The 20,566-nt window shown below is 37.9% G+C and overlaps 1 protein-coding gene across 1 annotated transcript in view; it reads right to left on the bottom strand.

The window, feature by feature from the left end:
- Positions 1 to 20,566, bottom strand: part of LOC150085729 (uncharacterized) — a 155,528-nt gene that overhangs the window by 125,370 nt on the left and 9,592 nt on the right. The gene's annotated exons all lie outside the window — the stretch shown is intronic.

Raw genomic sequence — 20,566 nt, 5'->3', positions numbered from 1 at the left:
TTCCTATAACATATAAACCACTATTTAGACATAAGGTGATGTCATACGTATATATGTATAGGTTAGATGATAGAGGGGAATAGAACATACAAAGGCTATGAAACGGAATTGGATCCACGGAAAAGATGTAGATAAAATAAAAAATAATAAAAAGCACTTAATGTTGAAAAACTTATGATTTCAATGTGTCCATCAAGGGTCAACCATTGAAATCATAAGAATTACAGCAAGAAGTAAAGCCTATGTTTCTAACATGAAATATACGTAAGTATGTGGTGGTATCGGTAATGCAATTTGAAACTGGCGGCGACAGGAGTTAGGCCTAAAAGTAGAGGTAAGAGAGGTACATATATTTCATGGCTGATCCAACAGAGGTGGAAAGCATAGTGGAAAATTAAAATTAAAAATATATACATGTCTCTCCCGTGCTTACTAGGCCTAACTCCGTCACTGCCAAATTCAAATTGCATTACTGATACCACCACATGCTTAAATATATTTCATGTCACAAACAGAGGCTTTACTTCTTGATGTAATTCCTATGATTTCAATGGTTGACCCTTGACGAAGATTGAAATCATAAATTTTCCAACATTAAGTACTTTTTTATTTTATCTGTCTTTTCCATGTTTTCCATGGCTCCAGTTCTCATTTGGTAGCTCTTTGTCTGTTCTGTTTCCCTCCATCATCTACCCTATATATCCATTATGGTCGTTGGGTCCCTTCTGCCAATATATGCAGTGTCCCTAGTCCATAATCCATGTTACAGTTGACTGTCGAAATAACGACAGATTGAGATTGTATATATAGTGCAGATGTCTTGCAGTGCTGAAAAAAGAAAACGGCAAGTCACGTGATTACAGTATTTGTTTATGTTCGCCATTTTCGAAGTGAATTCTGTACTGACATCACAGATTATACTGCTGTTTTTCATTTATTTTATATTAAAAACCCCCTACTATGTCTCGTAAAGTTAATAAACCTCATACAGAGAAGAAAAGAAGAACAACATTAAAGCTTAGTGACAAACTTGATGTATTCCAAACTATTATATTAGGGTTACCCGGAATGTTAATTCATATACCCATGTGTATTATGTCTGTAAATTGCATGTGTTCTCTGCTTGTTTTGCTGGATGAAACAGCCCAGTTTCTGGGGGGTAAAAACTTGCTAACTACGCACGAGACCCACTAACTCAGCCACGGAGTGAAAAAAGCATATAAAAGTTGCTCACATTTGGGACAGGATTCGAACTCGCATTCATCGACAGAATTTGAACCCAGGCCTTTCCCACCCGCTTTGAGGACAGTGACAACATCACTGAGCTACACAGATAGACTAAACTTGATATATTAAAGAAAATAAAACGGGGCATAAGCAGAAGTGTATTAATAGCAGAATATAACAGTGGATCGTAAACTTATGTGCAGTTAATAAAATTGCATTCTTAATCTCTATTTTTTATTTGGCCTCATTATTTCTGAATTAAATACATTTAAAATAAAACTTTCTAGATAATGGAAAAATCAAAATAATGGTACCTTAAATCCACAAAGGTGCCGTTATTTCAAAGGTCTACTACTTTACTATATGTTAATATTCATCATCAAACTTTTAGAAACACAATTTACACACACACACATACAAATCTCGTTAAGAGAAAGTTTTTGCTGTCGCTGGTAAGTTCAAGGCACCTAAATTTTCATGTTTTTTAATAACGAGGGTCCCCCCCCCAAAAGTTTCAAAATTTTACCTTTTTTTTTTTTTTTTTTGGTACATACCATATATATAAGAATAATAATAATAATAACAAAAATAAATGAAAAAGTAAATAAATTTAAATTAAAAAAATAAAATAATAAAAACAAAAGCCTTGTCTAGCAACACAGTAATAGGAATAACACGTTTTAAAGATTTTATTTTATTTGTAAGATAAACTAAGGGAAAAGCAATTAACAGAAATGAAAATATTGAACAGTATAAAGAATACAATCTAAATATAAAAGGAGACATACAAACCATTAACTTTTTAATAAATTAATCTAATTTAAAGAAAGAATTCAATGTTCTTTGCACAGTTTTTGTCCTATATGCATTTTTAACTACAGCACAGACATCAAACGCAGTAGTTGTTTCTTTATCAATGCTACTGCAGGCCACCACATTCTCTAATATGCTCATTGCATTTTGAGCATCTTTTTAGATGGCTGTGTGTGCACGTGCGCACACACTTCACTTTTGCTGTCACTGGTAACAAAAACATTGTTTTGCTTGTTGCTCAGCAGCTCTTCTGATGTTGGCACTGCTGTGGTAGCAACTTCATTGTGCACCTTCATAGACTCTTCAAATTTGCCAATAAAATACATATGCTCTTTCAAATTCCCACATTCTTCAATGTTGCTATCACATTCATCTGTTGGACCAGGTTTTTCAATGATATTCTTTCTGAAGCAATTGATTATTACACTTGATGCAATACTGTTCCAAGCAATAACAAGGTTATGGATAGCATTCAAGATATTCCAATTTGGTGTCAAATTATTCTCTTCTTCTATGTTGCTGATCAAGTACCTTATCAGGCGGGCTCTGTATGCTCTCTTGAGGTTATAAATAATCTCTTGATCCAATGGCTGTATAAAAGTGGTGGTATTGGAAGGTAAAAACAACAGCCGTATATTTGTCAACTTAAGTGTCTCGGCAGAATGTGCTGTACAACGATCTGGAATCATCAAAATTTTTTTTTTTTCTGAAGCCATTCTTCTGTCCACTCTTGATAACCAAGACTGAAAAATCCTGATGAAAGCCAAGCACTTCTATTGGCCTCTAAATCACAGGGAAGTTGGTTATCTTCTTTAAAACATCTTGGCTTGGAAAACTTACCAATCACAAGTGGGTGTAGTTTTGTACTGCCATCTGAATTGCAACATAACAGAACAGTCTCTGTTTACTTTATATTCTACCATATGCAAGACCCTCCTCGAACAGCAAATTATAAAATATTTTTCAAGAATGGCCCATACAGAACACAACCAGTCTCCAGCCTTTCCTTTGTCGACTAATCCAGACTAGCTGCAAAAATTTTGCAAAACCAAGTTATTCCTGTCTAAAGATTTGTTTCAAGCTCCTCATGTTTTGCACCATGAATTCATTTCCTGTTTTTTTATCGCTGCTCCAGTGTCACGCACTTCTTCATTTTTTTTTTTTTTTTTCAATTTTTCATTAAAGTAGGTAAAGGGATGTTGTATTCCTTTGCAATGGTCGTTTTGCTTCATTCCATCCTATCAGCCTCTTGTATAATTTTCAGGTTAGATTACATCCATTTCTTGTATAATTTCCAGGCTTAATTCCACCCATTTACGTTTTGTTGCCATAACACTTCTAGATGAGATTTAATATAAACAAATTTTACATTAATTTAAAGACATAAGTTCCAAAAAAGACATCAACTCAGATAAAATGGCTCCAAAAATAGGTTATTTGTTATTTGGTTTTTAGGAGCATTAGCAACTAAGGCCATATTGCTCCGGGATATGCGGTGGTCATTCCCTGACCTTTCTGCATCCCCCGTATTTGGTGGTGACGGGCTTGAACCCCGGTCTAATCAAGAAGCGTGTGCACTGCTGCTCCTTCCCACCTGGCTACGGAGGCGCCTACCAAAAATAGGTTATATTGTAGCAAAACTCTTTGAACTGGCGTAACAATTGCAAATGACCTTAATCCAATGAAGAGCTAGGGAATGTATGTAAACAACTTATAAAAACTGTTTTTGTTCTTTTGTTAATTTAACAACTCACCCTTCACAATGATGTTTTTCAGCTTGAACTTACATTGTAGCTACCATAAACTGGTTTTGTTTACACAAAAGTAAATTCTAACAAGTCACCGCCATCCTTGAGGAAGCAGGAAACTGGGTAGCCAGAGGCAATAATAGGGGAAATAATCCTAGAACTGTGCCAAGATTTGTATTAAACATACAAAATAACGATACTTATTTCTCTCAGGATGAAAACAAACTTTGTTTATTAAAAATTGTCAAATTTTGTAATAAACGAATATATTTACATAGAAAAGCCTATCCTTTTGCAGGGGAATGGTACTGGCTTCATATAAATGAAGTACTTTTATATGATTGTATAAACCGAGTTTGTAGTAACAAGATTTTACTGTATATACAGGGTGGCTGTAAATGATGTTTCTGATTTTGATATTTTTTTATTCAGAATTACTTGAAGCTACACTCATGAAACACATACCAGCTGAAAAATCAATTCAATAAGTTTTACTAAAATTGGAACTGCACTACCAGTTTTGCATTTTACCTGCTACGCGGCACTACATTCACCAGAATGGCAAAATGGCGACCAGGCCGGAGAAAGTGTTGTGTGTTAGCATTTCAAGAAACAAAATCTGTTGTTATGGTGCAGCGACAGTTTTGACAAAAGTACGGGAAGGCTCCTCCGAGACAAAGTTAACAATCTTGCCGCAATGTCTCAAGAAAAGCTGTAGGGGCCATTCTTCTTCTTCATCGAACCAGGGGCTCAACATCTGGTGAGTATGGGCTTGGTATACCCAGGATTTTTAGCTGGATATCATCATTCTTCTCTTTCTTGGCAATTCCCTTCTACTTCTGACTCTCTCTCTCTCTCTCTTAGGGTAACTCAGAATTTTTTTTTTTTTTTTAAGCTGGTGCAGTTTGTTTTTTAGGAGCATTAGCAACTAAGGCCATATTGCTCCGGGGATATGCGGTGGTCATTCCCTGACCTTTCCGCATCCTCCGTATTTGGTGGTTAAGGGCTCGAACCCCTGTCTAACCAAGAAGCGTGTGCTATGCACTGCTACTCCTGCCCACCTGGCTAGGGAGGTGCCGGCTGGTGCAGCATAAGCCTCAGGCTTACTTGCACTATATGGGTAGTAATAATAATAAATAACTAACAGTGACAGGGTTCATCTACTTGGACATGGTCAGTGAATGGTTAATGCCACAGCTGCAGAAGGACATTACAGATGTGATTTCTCAACAAGACTGTGCCCCTCTGCATTTTCATAATTAAGTGTGGTCGTACTTGAATGAACATCTTCCTCAGCATTAGATTTAGTGTGGAGGCCATTTGGAATGGCCTCCGAGGCCATCTGATCTGACAGCAATGGATTTATTTTTGTGGGTTATGTGAAGGGATGTAACGTGTACATCTTTCCACAACCAACTACTCTGCAGGAGCTGAAGGTATGGATTACGGAGGCCTCTGGTAAAACAGCTCAAAATGAGAGCACGTGGCAGGAGATTGAATATCGCTATGACATCACTCATGGTGCTCACACTGAACTTCACCAATGACTGTGTACCTTCATAAAACTTATTGAATTTATTTTTCACCTGGTATGTGTTTCACGAGTGTAGCTGGAAGTAATTCTGAATAAAAAAATATCAAAAGCGGAAACATCATTTACAGACACGCTGTATATATATCGGGTGGTTATAAAATAAGTTTCCCTATTCAGGAGACCCTAGTGTCAAAATGGTTAGAGATAGTGCTGTGAAAATCGGTTGGTATGTCATTTAGGGTATGGGGGAAGCAATTTGTAGAAAAAAAAAAAAAAGTTCAAATTTCGACCACCAAGGGAGAAATTGGCACTGTAAACATGAGATGGAATACTTAACTTAATGCTTGCTTTCAAATCAACAAGTGTCTGTATGCCGCCACGGTAAACTCTGTCTTTCAGGTATCCCCACAGCCAGAACTCACAGGACCAACGTGGGGAGAGGCACCATCTCGCATGAACACTACAGTCTCTGCCAAGCACTGCCTTTCTTGCAGAGGGGAATAATGTGATCTCTTAGAAGAGTGCAGTGCTGTGCAGTAGTTACTGTACACCTTACGAGGCCATGAGGTGTAGACTCTTCAAAGAAAAATGGTCCAATTATAAACTTTGCTGTCAATCCACGCCATACTGTAACATATGGACTTTGTAGTGGTCTTTCATGCACAGCAGATACACGAGAAGTTCCCCATATTCGGCAATTTTGTGCATTTACATTTACAGCCCCATGAAGAGTGAAATATGCCTCATGTCAAGTTCATAAGAGCCAGAAATCGTAGAGCAAAGTCTACTAATTGCCGATCACAAGATTTCTTGCACTACGTGAATCTTATACGGGAACCAGCATAAAATTATTCAAAGCACTTTAAATACAGTAGACCAAGGAAGGTTCAAGTCTCTTGACACACCTCTGGCACTACTGACTGGTAGTGTTTCGCATTATGACCATTGTAACCACCACTTCATCCAGTACCTCCATTGATATGTGGTCGTCCCCTTGCCTGGAATTACACCTGACTCCCAGGTCGCTTCAAATTTCTTTATTAGTTTTTGAAGCCCCACTGGTGTCAAAAGTCCTTTACGCAAACCTTTAAGTTTCCAATATTCACATAATGCTGCATTAGTGTTATTATTAATCTGGTAGAACAGTTTTACTAAAAGAGCATCTTCCTTTTTTGTAAGAGCCATAATGGTTATTGAATAAAAGCTTTTCTGCTTTTATCTAAGACGATGTCATTTGTGTAAGCAGCGTGTCTCGAAGTAAATGACAACTTTTACTTGGGCATCGCTGTTTTCCCCTGGTGGTGGAAATTTGAACTAATTTTTTTTTTTCCTTCTACAAATTGCTTCCCCATACCCACTAATTTTCACAGCGCTAACTCTAACCATTCTGACATTAGGGTCTCCTGAATAGGGAAACTTATTTTATAACCACCCAGTATATATATAGAGTAGACTCTCGATTTTCCGGGATAGACGGTAAAAAACAAATCCCAGATAATCGATTTCCCGGTTAATCCAAAAATACAAAAGTCCCCGACATATGTAAGAGATATGTTCCAGGACTTCTTACTTCGTTGAGTTTTACATAACTCAGGAATGACTAATAACATATTGCTACTATATTATTATTGACAAATCTGAACTCTGTGCAATACTTGTTAATGTTTGGCCATTTTCATACATTCCTATTAGTTTAATTTTCTGATTCAAATCGATGGTTTTCCTTTTGTTGGTAGATTTACTAGTAGTGCTGTCACTTATTCTCTTAGTTGGTACCATGATAAATCAAAATAAAAATTTTCTGAAAAGAACTTCACAGGGTTAAGGGGGAAACACTAAAGCACATTTCTGTAGGTCACTGCATTTAAACAATTTGAACCTTCTTTTACTGGGCTACTGGGCTTTTCTGTTCGTGCATCTAATTATAAACAGGTAGTAAACTCGATCCTATTGCACTTGCGATAATACCGATAGCTGGAATTGCATGGGTTTTTATGTTATTATGGTGAAATGTGTTCCCTTCACTGAAATCTTCAGTCATATATAAAAAAAAGAACCATAAATAAATTGTAAGAACCTTCTCTTCTTTCCTATTTTTTTGCTTGTTACTTCGTATCTCACTTGCGCAATTTGTGCGTGCCATGATCGTTGTTATTGATTGCTTATTTTATTTATTTATTATTTTTGTTTTAAATTTTACAATCCTAAAAAAAAAAAAAAAAATTGGTCGAAAAAAAATTTACGTAAATCCGTAGTTTTGATACAGCAAGTCCCAACGACTTACTGTTTTGAAAAATGTTCAGCAACCTACGTAAAAAAAATGACTATAGATAAAAAATGGAAAAACTTACCACGCACTACTTGCACATCCAATACGTGCGTCCCTTTATTTTTTGCGATGTCAATTTTAAATCTAATAGCCTCCCTTTATTTTTTACGATGGTGCATATGGTTTGGTCACCAACATTATAATGGTCCTTGAGAGATTTAACGGATGCACCGTTTTCAAACTTTTGAATAATTTCAAGTTTTTGTTTAACTGAAAATGCAACTCTTTTGCATTTGCCCATCATTTTCGCAATTTCTAAACAAAAAAAAAAAAAAAAATTACTATAAAAAAAATTCTGACATCCCTGACATAAATAACGAAACAAAATTTGTTCTTTTGCGCTGCAATGGAACATAATCAATGTGATGCACTAAAACAAACTAAACATTTCTCTCTCTTTTTTTTTTTTTTTTTTGAGCAGCGTGTGTGAAGACAGAGGGGGTTGCAAGATAATAGGTACACTAATCTACCAATGACGACTTATAATGCTGCTTGTCGCTTATTTACGACTTGCAAAATATCTGTTTATACCTATTCTAGTTATTACTTGAATTTTATGATTTCTAGTTGATTTTTATTTTATTTGGAGTCTTGAAATGTCTCGGTTAATCGAGAGTCTGCCGTATGTATACATATACAGGTTATTCAAAATGAAGTCCCAGGTTTCAAACAATTCCTGTACACCATGTGTGTACATGAGCAGACATAGGAAGAAAGAAATATTTCCAGAATGCAAATGTAGTAATGAAGCTTTTTTACATACTAGATAGATAATTTCTATAAAAATTAGAAAGTGATAATTAGAAAGATAGATAATTAGAAATTTTTAGATAATTAGAAAGTGCAAATTAAGTGTTGAAGGGATTACCAGTTAGTTAGTTAGTTAGTTATTTGGTTTTTAGGAGCATTCTGCCCAGACACGATAGGAGGGAGTATATGATGAGAGCCTTGTCGATCAATTCGGCCCTGGAAAGATTGTGCAAGGCTCAAGGGGTAGAATTTTTTTCAGCCTGGACTGTACTTGTTAACAGGAGAGATTGCTTCTACAGGGATGGGATACACTTAAATAGAAAGGGTGCAAGAATATTTGCTGATGCTATCGAGGCAGTGTTAGGTGGGTCGGAAAACTGCTAGCTTGGGGGGAGACAAAGACCAATAGATTGACAGTAGCCACTGGCAGAGGTGAAAGAGATTCTTGCACTGCTTCTATTAGAATGAGCAGAAGCCTGAAAAACAAGATGCATGGTATTTCAGAGACTGCTGGGAGCCATTGCGGTACAAGTAAACACTTGGGTTGTGTTAGGGTAGCTAAGAATAGAAACAGGTGCAGGTATACTTGCGTGTACACCAATGCTAGGAGTTTAGTAAATAAATTTGATGAATTTGAGGTATTGCTCAAAACATCAAAGGCAGATATTGTTGGGATATCAGAGACGTGGTGTCACACAGATATAAGGGATGCAGAACTGCAATTTGGGGAGTACAACGTCTACAGAAAGGATAGACAGGATAGGAAGGGGGGAGGGGTTATGCTATTAGTTAAGAAACACATAAAAACCAAGGAATGAAGCCAGTCGACATCGCTGGACAGTGCAGTGAAACAGTGCAGGACAGTGCAGCTGGACAGGTATTTTGAACGAACAGAGGGGTGAAGTGGAAGTGGGGGTTTTTTTTTTTGGCTGATGTTGCATAAGCTTGCTTTCTTGCATCAAATGCCTCTACTAATGCTAATGCTAATTAGCAACTAAGGCCATATTGCTCCGGGATATGCGGTGGTCATTCTCTGACCTTTCCACATCCTCCGTATTTGGTGGTGACGGGCTCGAACCCCGGTCTAATCAAGAAGCGTGTGCTATGCACTGCTGCTCCTTCCCACCTGGCTACGGAGGCGCCAAGGGATTACCATTCCACAATGTTAGCGGAATGGTACCAATGCAGCCACCTATCCCACCTACTGAGAAGTTGCGCTAGTCAATAAGCTTTCCATAGCCAGCCAGAAGATTAAGGCATATTCCCGACATGGATAATAGCCTCTGGTCAACTTGTGCTGTGGTTCCTCTTTACTCTGGCAAGCAGACATCTGCTTTCCACTTCTCTGGAAAATGGAACTAGGCACCTGCAAGGTGATCTGATTGAGGTGTACAAGGCCTTGAATGGGTTGAACATGCTGAATTATGATGGGATTCTTCCATTTGTTGATATGCAACCAAGTTACAAAGGAGGTTAGGCAGGCGAAGGCAGATTACGAGAAATCCTTGGCAAGGGATGCAAAGAAAAACAGCAAAGAGTTCTTTACTTATGTAAACTCTAGAAGGAAGGGGATGAATCAGATTGGTCCACTTGATATTGATGGGTCAACTGTTGATGATCCTGCTCAGGTAGCTAACAAACTAAATGAATATTTTGCATCGACATTCACACATGAGGAGTTATTCAGCAAGGGGAATGCCAGAGGTGTATTCAACTCTAGCAGTAAGCTACAGAATCTTGAAATAACTGGGAGTAAAGTGGAGGAGAAACTGTTGAAGATAAACACAAGAAAGGCACCCGGGGTGGATGGGATCTATCCAGTTATATTAAAGGAGGCAGCAAAGGAAGTAAGCAAACCCTTAGCCATAATTATGAGAGCTTCCTTGGACTCAGGGGAGGTACCCATAGACTGGAAATGTGCAAATGTGACCCCAATTCACAAAGGAGGATCAAAGGCTGACACAAGTAATTATAGACCTGTGAGCTTAACTTCTGTTCCAGGAAAATTAATGGAGGCACTGGTTAAAGAAGCACTGCAGGATCATTTAGACAAGACTTCAGTTATAGCTCAGACACAGCATGGTTTTGTTAAGGGGAAGTCTTGCCTGACCAACTTGATTGGATACTATGATGCAGTCACAAAAGAACTGGATGCATGGAATAACTTTGATATTATATACTTGGATCTTAGAAAGGCTTTTGATACTGTTGCACATGGAAGACTGCTACACAAATTGGAGGCAAATTGCTGCTATGGATAAAGGGGTGGTTGAGGGGGAGAAGACAGAGAGTGGTAATCAATGGACACTGCTCATCGTGGACTAATGTTATTAGTGGAGTCCCTCAGGGCTCAGTGTTGGGTCCATTATTGTTTTCTGTATTTATAAATGATATTGATGATGGTATATCAAGCTTAATGTCCAAGTTTGCAGATGATACAAAGGTTGGCAGGGTTGTCAAGGACACTACTGACACTATGCTGCTGCAACAGGATCTGGAAAGGTTGAGCAGATGGGCTGAGAGGTGGCAAATGAAGTTTAACATTGACAAATGTAAAGTACTACACATGGGAAACAGCAACCCCAGAGCAACGTGTCAACTCTGTGGTACTACACTGACAGTGGTAGAGAATGAAAGGGACTTGGGGGTGGTTGTGCAGGCAGATATGAAGTTCTCTGAGCAGTGCAGATGGGCTGCAAGAGTAGCTCATGGAGTATTGTCAATGATATACAGGAATTTTTCCAGCAGGGATAAGGAGGTCATTATTCCATTGTATAAGGCAATGGTCAGGCCACACTTAGAGTACTGTATACAGGTCTGGAGGCCTCATTTCAAGAAGGACGTAGAGCTGCTGGAACGAGTACAGAGAAGGGCAACAAGATTAGTGATTGGAACAAAGGGGTGCTCTTACGAAGAAAGGCTTAAGTTTTGCAAATTACAGTGTCTGGAGACTAGGCACCAGCGAGGTGATCTGATAGAGGTGTATAAAGCCTTGAATGGTTTAAGCATGCTCAATGCTGATGGGATTCTTCCTCTAGCTCAGAAAAATCACCTGAGAGGGCATAAATTCAAATTGAGGAAAGACAGATGTAGGATAGACGTGCGGAAATTTGCCTTTAGCCAGCGGGTGGTTGGTTGGTGGAACAGACTGCCATCCCTTGTGGTGGAGGTTGATAGCCTAAATAAGTTTAAGGCTCAGCTGGACAGGTATTTTGAACGAACAGAGGGGTGAAGTGGAAGTGGGGGTTTTTTTTTTTGGCTGATGTTGCATAAGCTTGCTTTCTTGCATCAAATGCCTCTACTAATGCTAATGCTAATTAGCAACTAAGGCCATATTGCTCCGGGATATGCGGTGGTCATTCTCTGACCTTTCCACATCCTCCGTATTTGGTGGTGACGGGCTCGAACCCCGGTCTAATCAAGAAGCGTGTGCTATGCACTGCTGCTCCTTCCCACCTGGCTACGGAGGCGCCAAGGGATTACCATTCCACAATGTTAGCGGAATGGTACCAATGCAGCCACCTATCCCACCTACTGAGAAGTTGCGCTAGTCAATAAGCTTTCCATAGCCAGCCAGAAGATTAAGGCATATTCCCGACATGGATAATAGCCTCTGGTCAACTTGTGCTGTGGTTCCTCTTTACTCTGGCAAGCAGACATCTGCTTTCCACTTCTCTGGAAAATGGAACTAGGCACCTGCAAGGTGATCTGATTGAGGTGTACAAGGCCTTGAATGGGTTGAACATGCTGAATTATGATGGGATTCTTCCATTTGTTCAGATTATGAACCTAAGGGGGCATAAATTCTAATTGAGGAAAGATAGTCATAGAATAGATGTGCGGAAATTTGCGTTAGCCAGTGGCTGGTTAATTGACCCCAGGGGCTCTCATCTAGTGAGTATGGACTTGGCACACCCAGCGTCCTGAGCTGGATATCATCATTCTTCTTTTTCTCGGCAATTCCCTTTTACTTTTAACTCTCTCAGGGTAACTCGGGAATTTTTTTTTTTTTTTTTGGCTGGTGCAGCTTAAGCCTCAGGCCTCCTTGCACCATGTAGCTAATAATAATAATAATAAATAATAAAAAAAAGTCAGTGATCCCCACCTTTCAGTAAATTTCTCCTGTCTATGTTTACATAGTAATAGTGGCATGTGATGCAAGAAAGCAAACGTATGAGCTTATGTAGCATCAACCAAAAAAAAAAAAAAAAAAAAAATTCACACAACCATTCCCTCTAAATGTTTGTCCAGTTCCTCCTTAAATTTATTTAACCTATCAACTTCCACGACAGATGGAAGTTTGTTCCAGCAATTAACCACCCGCTGGCTAAAGGCAAATTTCCGCACATCTATTCTACGACTGTCTTTCCTCAATTTGAATTTATGCCCCCTTAGGTTCGTAATCTGAACAAGTGGAAGAGTCCCATCAGAATTCAGCGTGCTCAACCCATTCAAGGCCTTATACACCTCAATCAGATCACCTCGCAGGTGCCTAATCTTCAGCCGCCAATGTTATTATTTGGTTTTTAGGAGCATTAGCAACTAAGGCCATATTGCTCTGGGGATATGCGGTGGTCATTCCCTGACCTTTCCGCATCCTCCGTATTTGTTGGTCACAGACTCGAACCCCGATATAATCAAGAAGCGTGTGCTATGCACTGCTGCTCCTGCCCACCTGGCTACAGAGACGCTGCAGCCACTGCAATTTGTAGAACTTAAGCCTCTCTTGGTAAGAGGATCCCTTCATTCCCCTCACCAATCTTGTTGCCCTTCTCTGTACACGCTCAAGCAAATCTACATCCTTCCTAAAATGAGGCCTCCAGACCTGTACGCAGTGGTGAGCTATAGTGGGCTCATGAGAGCCCATTGTTATTATTTTTTTTAAATTTGTGAGTCCATTGTTGAAACGATCATTTATTTTACAAATGAAATCTTGAATGCAATTATTGAGTATCTAGAGCCGAAACTATGGTGGGGCAAGCAGGGCCCCATCCTCAGCATTTTAATGGCGCAATCAATCAGTTACGTATTTTAAAATTGCCTCATTTTTGATTTAATTACAGTCGGACCTCTGTTTAACCGACTTCTTTATAGCGAATTTTTTAAAAATTCGCTCTTGGTAATTACATTTAAAATAGTTTCCATTGAACGAAGAACATTTCCATGTAACGAATGGATTAGAAGAGACAACTTTGTATGCATTGTTCTCACCCCTGGCCTTTATGCAATTTAGGTAATTAGAAAGTGCAAATTAAGGGTGAAAGGGATTACCGTTTCATAATGTTAGTGGTGTCCGTAAAACTTATGAAGTCGCGCTAGTCAATATGCTTTCCATAGCCAGTCAGAGGATTAAGAAGATTCTCGACAAGGATTATAGCTTCTGGTCAACCTGTGTTGTGGTTCCCCTTTACTCCAACAAATGGGCATATGTTTTTCGGATAAGTGCCTTCCAGTAAATTTCTCCTGTCTATGTTTACATGGTCACAGTAGCTGAATATCTGTGTGATTCCGACATTCTGCACTGAATTCAAAGAACTAGTGAGAGTAGCAATGTAGAGGGGGGGAGGAGATTGAGGCAACTAAGATATTATATAAACTTTACGAAGATGAAATGTTGGCAGATTTTGAAACTTTGCCTAGCCCTTCACTGTGTAGAAAATGTTCTAAAATCACAGTTAAACTCACAGGTCTATAATTGCTTGTGTCAGCTTTTGATCCTCCTTTGTGAATTGGGGTCACAAAGGAGGATCAAAAGCTGACACAAGCAATTATAGACCTGTGAGTTTAACTTCTGTTCCAGGAAAATTAATGGAGGCACTAGTTAAAGAAGCACTGCAGGATCATTTAGACAAGACTTCAGTTATAGCTCGGACACAGCATGGTTTTGTTAAGGGGAAGTCTTGCCTGACCAATTTGATTGGATACTATGATGCAGTCACAAAGGAACTGGATGCAGGGAATAACTTTGATATTATATACTTGGATCTTAGAAAGGCTTTTGATACTGTTGCACATGGAAGACTGCTGCACAAATTGGAGCAGTGTACATTGGAGGCAAATTGCTGCTGTGGGTAAAGGGGTGGCTGAGGGGGAGAAGACAGAGTGGTAATCAATGGACACTGCTCGTCGTGGACTAATGTTATTAGTGGAGTCCCTCAGGGCTCAGTGTTGGGTCCATTATTGTTTTCTGTATTCATAAATGATACTGATGATGGTATATCAAGCTTAATGTCGAAGTTTGCAGACGATACAAAGGTAGGCAGGGTTGTCAAGGACACTACTGACACTATGCTGCTGCAACAGGATCTGGAAAGGTTGAGCAGATGGGCTGAGAGGTGGCAAATGAAGTTTAACATTGACAAATGTAAAGTACTACACATGGGAAACAGCAACCCCAGAGCAACGTATCAACTCTGTGGTATTACACTGACAGTGGTAGAGAATGAAAGGGACCTGGGGGTGGTTGTGCAGGCAGATATGAAGTTCTCTGAGCAGTGCAGACGGGCTGCAAGAGTAGCTCATGGTGTATTGTCAATGATATATAGGAATTTTTCTAGCAGGGATAAGGAGGTGATTATTCCCTTGTATAAGGCAATGGTCAGGCCACACCTAGAGTACTGTATACAGGCCTGGAGGCCTCATTTCAAGAAGGATGTAGAGCTGCTGGAACGAGTACAGAGAAGGGCAACAAGATTAGTGAATGGAACAAAGGGGTGCTCTTACGAAGAAAGGCTTAAGATTTGCAAATTACAGTGTCTGGAGACTAGGCACCAGCGAGGTGATCTGATAGAGGTGTATAAAGCATTGAATGGTTTGAGCATGCTGATGGGATTCTTCCTCTCGCTAAGAATAATCACCTGAGAGGGCATAAATTCAAATTGAGGAAAGACAGATGTAGGATAGACGTGCGGAAATTTGCCTTTAGCCAGCGAGTGGTTGGTTGGTGGAACAGACTTCCATCCCTTGTCGTGGAAGTTGATAGCCTAAATAAGTTTAAGGCTCAGCTGGACAGGTATTTTGAACGAACAGAGGGGTGAAGTGGGAGTGGTTTTTTTTTTTTTTTTTTGGCTGATGCTGCATAAGCTTGCTTTCTTGCATCAAATGCCTCTACTAATGCTAATGCTAAATATAATGGCATACAGGCAATAATTAAAAAAAAAAAAAAAAAACGATCACCAATCTCCAAAAAACTAGCACGAATTAAGGATGATTGCTAAAGAACTTGATGTGGAAACTAAAGATCGGCCGCTGTTCGGGCCACAATGCGGGTTGAAGGAATTATCCTGCTTTGTGCAAACATTTTGAATCAGAAGTTAAATATTCGGGATTATTAAACCGACTTTTAATCTGGAATTTCGTATCCATTTAGCACTAATGATCGACATCCTGCAGGAGCTCTCTTACCTTTCAGAAGTTTTACAGAATCAGAATGGTAAAAGCATATTAATTAGTTATTTGAACTATGAAAGCTATTGCTAATTTGAAAAATTCTATAGGAAATTATTAAGCTAATTGAGAGCATGTTGAAGTGGAAAGAATTTGAAGGAATCAAATTCTAAAGTAAGAACACATTTAAAAAAGTACCACGTGACAAGTTATTAAATGCATTGTTTTATCTTTAAAGGATAAGTTATTAATGCAATAAAAAGTGATTTTAAATTAAATAACGATACCATTGAAAGAAATTTTAAACATATGCTACCAGAAATAGTGGAATATGAAAGAACTTTCGTCTCAGTGGCAAGAGGGTGAAAACCGAATAAGAAATTTGTTTTCTGATAAAATATGAAATAAAAATTAATGATTTAGAGATTTTGTCAAAGACAGTTTATCTTCAAAATCAAGTGAAATTCCCTTTTCAATTAGGAAAGCCAGAAATATCTTTGAAACCATTGTGATTAGCACTGCCGAAGCTGAGCGAGCTTTCAGCGTAATGAATAATGATGACAATTAAACACGTTGCAGATTATGATGACTATACATCTAAATGAAAAACCACTACTTAAATTTGATCCAGATCGTTCATATCATTCCTCTGTAATCATTGCTCAACTATTGAGCAAAGCAGAAGATCGACAACAAATATTAATAAAGAAGTAAATTGCATATGGCAATTTTTAGAATAAAATTTTCTTGAATATTTGTGTAATAATTTTTTTTTTCATGTAATCTGTGATTTTTGTGTACTTTTTCTAGTTTGTTTGTTATGTAATATTTGTTTTTATATTGTTTTGTGATAGTTTTTATGTTATTTGTGATATGGGAAATATTTCATGTTATACTTTATTCGTAATAATAAAATTTTATCATGAAAAAAAATTTATCCATTTTCCATAATTGTTAAAAAAAAAGACGAATAAAAATGTTGAGCATGTGCCGAGCACGCGCAACTTTTTTACGAAGATGAAACATCCTTCGCGTTTCTTTTAGGTATTTTAATTTGTATATATTGATTACAAAATAAAAGAGCTTTTTTATTGTAAATATTTTATTGATCATTCACAAATTTACATAATTTCTTGAAGACAAGATACAATGGATTTATGATAACTAAAGTAAGAGATGTATACTTGCGATTGCAACATATGTAAATATCTCTGAAAAAAAAAAAAAAGCTTTGATTGAAGTACCAATCTTTGTAGTTGAAGCGACATACGCAGCTGTTAGGGGCACCTAACAATGGAATGTAACGAAAATGCGAGACGAAAAAAATAAATTGTTGACAAATATATGTATTGTCACAGTCATATGACAAATACTTGTTTTGTTGCAATCATACTTACTGCAGTAGTAACTGCAGGAAGTATGATTGTGATGTCATACCATTCAAGAATTCTAAAAAGTGAACTCCAGACACTATTGTATCCAATTATCATCGTAAAGAGAGGCATGATGACCAGGTTTTTAAGCTTTTTTTTTTCGATAGACCTAGGAACATTTTGCACATTCACTAAAAGGGGGTAATAAGCCCCATCTGTCCATCCCCCTGAATCTGCCTCTGATGTGAGATATCATACCAATCACGAAAAATGCGTCATGTGCTCTAATCACACTACTAGTAGTGCGAGGGAGAGAAGCGCTTCTGGTGGAATCTGCGGATGACGTCACTTCCATGACCGATCAAATTTACCGGGTAGAAAGTCGGAAAAACTGCGAGCCCACTGTTAAAATATTCACAGCTCACCACTGCCTGTACGCAGTACTCAAGGCGTGGCCTGACCATTGCCCTATACAAAGGGACAATTACCACATTTTCCCTGCTAGCAAAATTCCTGTATATCATTGACAAAACCCCATGACCTGCTCTTGCAACCTGTCTGCATTGTTCAGAAAACTTCATATCTGACTGCACAATTACTCCCGGGTCTTTTTCATTTTTCATCTTTTTCACCCTAAGTGTAGTACCACACAGTTGGTACATTCCTCTGGGGTTACTTCTACCCATATGCAGTACTTTGAATTTGTCAATGTTAAACTTCAGTTGCTACTTCTCAGCCCAACTTCCCAAATTTTCTAGATCCTGCTGCAGTAGCACACTACCATTACTGTCATTAACAACCCTGCCAACCTTTGTATCATCTGCAAACTTCGACACTAAGCCTGATATACCTTCATCAATATCACTGATAAATATACAAAACAAGAGTGGACCCAACACCGAAACCTGTGGGCTACACTAATAACATTAGTCCACGAAGAGCAGCGCCCATTTATTACCACCCTCTGTCTTCTCCTACTCAGCCATCCTTTTATCCATTGTAGCAACTTACCTTTAGCACCATTCTGCCCCAATTTGTACAGTAGTTTTCCATGTGCAAAATTCCCGTATATCATTGACAAAACCCCATGACCTGCTCTTGCAGATTGTGTCAAAAGCTTTGCTGAAATCCAAGTATATGATATCAAAATTATTTTTTGCATCCAGTTCCTCAGTAACCACATCATAATATCCAATCAAATTTGTCAGACAAGACTTTCCCTTAACAAACTCATGCTGTGTCTGAATTATTGCTGCAGTCTTGTCTAGATGATCCTGCAATGCATCTTTAACTAGTGACTCCATTATTTTACCCGGAACAGAAGTTAAACTAACTGGTCTGTAATTACTCGTGTCACCCTTCGATTCCCCTTTGTGAATTGGGGATACATTTGCACATCTCCAGTCCATGGGGACCTCCCCTGAGTCCAAGGATGCTCTCACAATTATGGCTAAGGGTTTGTGTTTAGTTCCTTTGCTGCCTCCTTTAATATAACTGGATAGATTCCATCCACCCCGGGTGCCTTGTGTTAAACTTCAACAATTTCTCCTCCACTTTGCTCTCAGTTATTACAAAATCATTAAGCACTCTGCTACAATTTGATAACCTGGCATTTTCAATCCTTAATAACTCCTTATGTTGTTGTTATTATTTGGTTTTTAGGAGCATTAGCAACTAAGGCCATATTGCTCCGGGATATGCGGTGGTCATTCCCTGACCTTTCCGCATCCTCCGTATTTGGTGGTGACGGGCTCGAACCCCGATCTAATCAAGATGCGTGTGTGACGCACTGCTGCTTCTTCCCACCTGGCTACGGAGGCGCCAACTCCTTATGTGTGAATGTAGATGTTCAGTTTGTTTGCTATCTGAGCAGGATCAATAATAGTTGAACATGGTCAAGGTACCCGAATATCCGAGTGATTCTGACATTTTGGACAGTATTCAAAGAACTAGTGACTGTAGCAACGTCAATGGGGGGGGACTAAGATATTTAAATAAACTTTCCGAAGATGAAATGTTGACAGAATTTGAAACTGCATAGAGTACATCCAATAATTTTAAAAAATAAAAAAATTTTAAAAAAATTTAAATGTTTGTACCACATTCGGCACAGTCTTCATTTAGCTGCTGTATACGGAGCATCAATTACATGTGGAACGATAAATTTTTTTGGCGTTGTTCAAATAATATTTACTTTTTTTCTCTGGTTCCACTATTTGCTGGGAAAATTTAATGAATACTTTGAAGATTTCACTTAAAGGGCATACAGACACAAGATGGTCTTCCAAAGAACGAGCTATAAAATCTTTGTTCTTACAAATAACAGAAATTCATGGTCTTAATTAATATTGAAGATATGTCTGTAAATGCGCAATTATCAGTATATCTCAAAATAGACTATCCATTTTTATGCAGATTGGCTACATGGAATAAAATTCTTCATAATATTGACTGTGTATACTGCAAGTTAAGAAGCTTTGCATATGTAACTCTTCCAAATTAATAAGCAGATTGATAAAAAATCTCCAAGAAATACAGGAAAGTGAATTTCAAGATACTTTTGGATATGCTGCTACCACAGCAGAAAACAAATGGATATAACAGCTATATTTCCAGATGAAAGAAAAAACAGAATGGCACTTTATGAATCTTTGAACGGTTTCAATTTATCTGTCGAACAACAATTTTGTATTGAAATTAAATACGTTTTGGATGTTCTTATGAATGACTTAAGAACTAGATTTGAAAAACTGAATACTTTCTTCAGATTTTTATTTTCTATTTGGAACTTCACTCGCATTAAAATACAACAAAGATTTGAAATCAACAAGAATGGAAAGTTTCAAAATCACATTTATCAATTCTGCAGGATATAAAATCTGTAACCCCTTTTCAACTTCTCCAATTCTTCATGAGTATTGTCTAATAGAATCTTATCCACACAGAATTAGCATTAAGAATATTTCTTACCCTGCCTGTAACAGTAGCTTCTTGTGAAAGGTCCTTAAGCAAGCTTAAATTGATTAAAAATCACTTCAGTTCAACAACTGAATAAGAACAACTAATCAACATATCAATATATCCCCTGAAAATCACATTGCACAAAACATAAATTATCGCTTTGGCAAAAGCGAGAAAAATTCAATTAAAATAATACATTTTCATTGCATATGTTTAGTTTATGTTATAATATTAAAAGTATTCTGTATAGTTATACAGAGAACTTCATTCCTAATATTTAATTTCTATGATTTTATTCTCAATATATAAACAAACTTTTTTTTTTATTTCTTTGTAGTTATACATATTTTCTTTGTAGTTTTTATAGAAACTAAGTCTCTGTAGATATAAAGAAATATTTGGAAGTTTCTTTTTCTTTGATATTTTTGTATTGTTATATCCATAG

This window comes from Mastigoproctus giganteus, chromosome 5 (genome assembly GCF_048544385.1).
Source record: "Mastigoproctus giganteus isolate SK-2022 chromosome 5, ASM4854438v1, whole genome shotgun sequence".
In the NCBI taxonomy this organism is placed as follows: Eukaryota; Metazoa; Arthropoda; class Arachnida; order Uropygi; family Thelyphonidae; genus Mastigoproctus; species Mastigoproctus giganteus.
The sequence above is the reverse complement of the archived record's forward strand: the minus strand, read 5'-3'. Positions and strand labels throughout refer to the sequence as shown.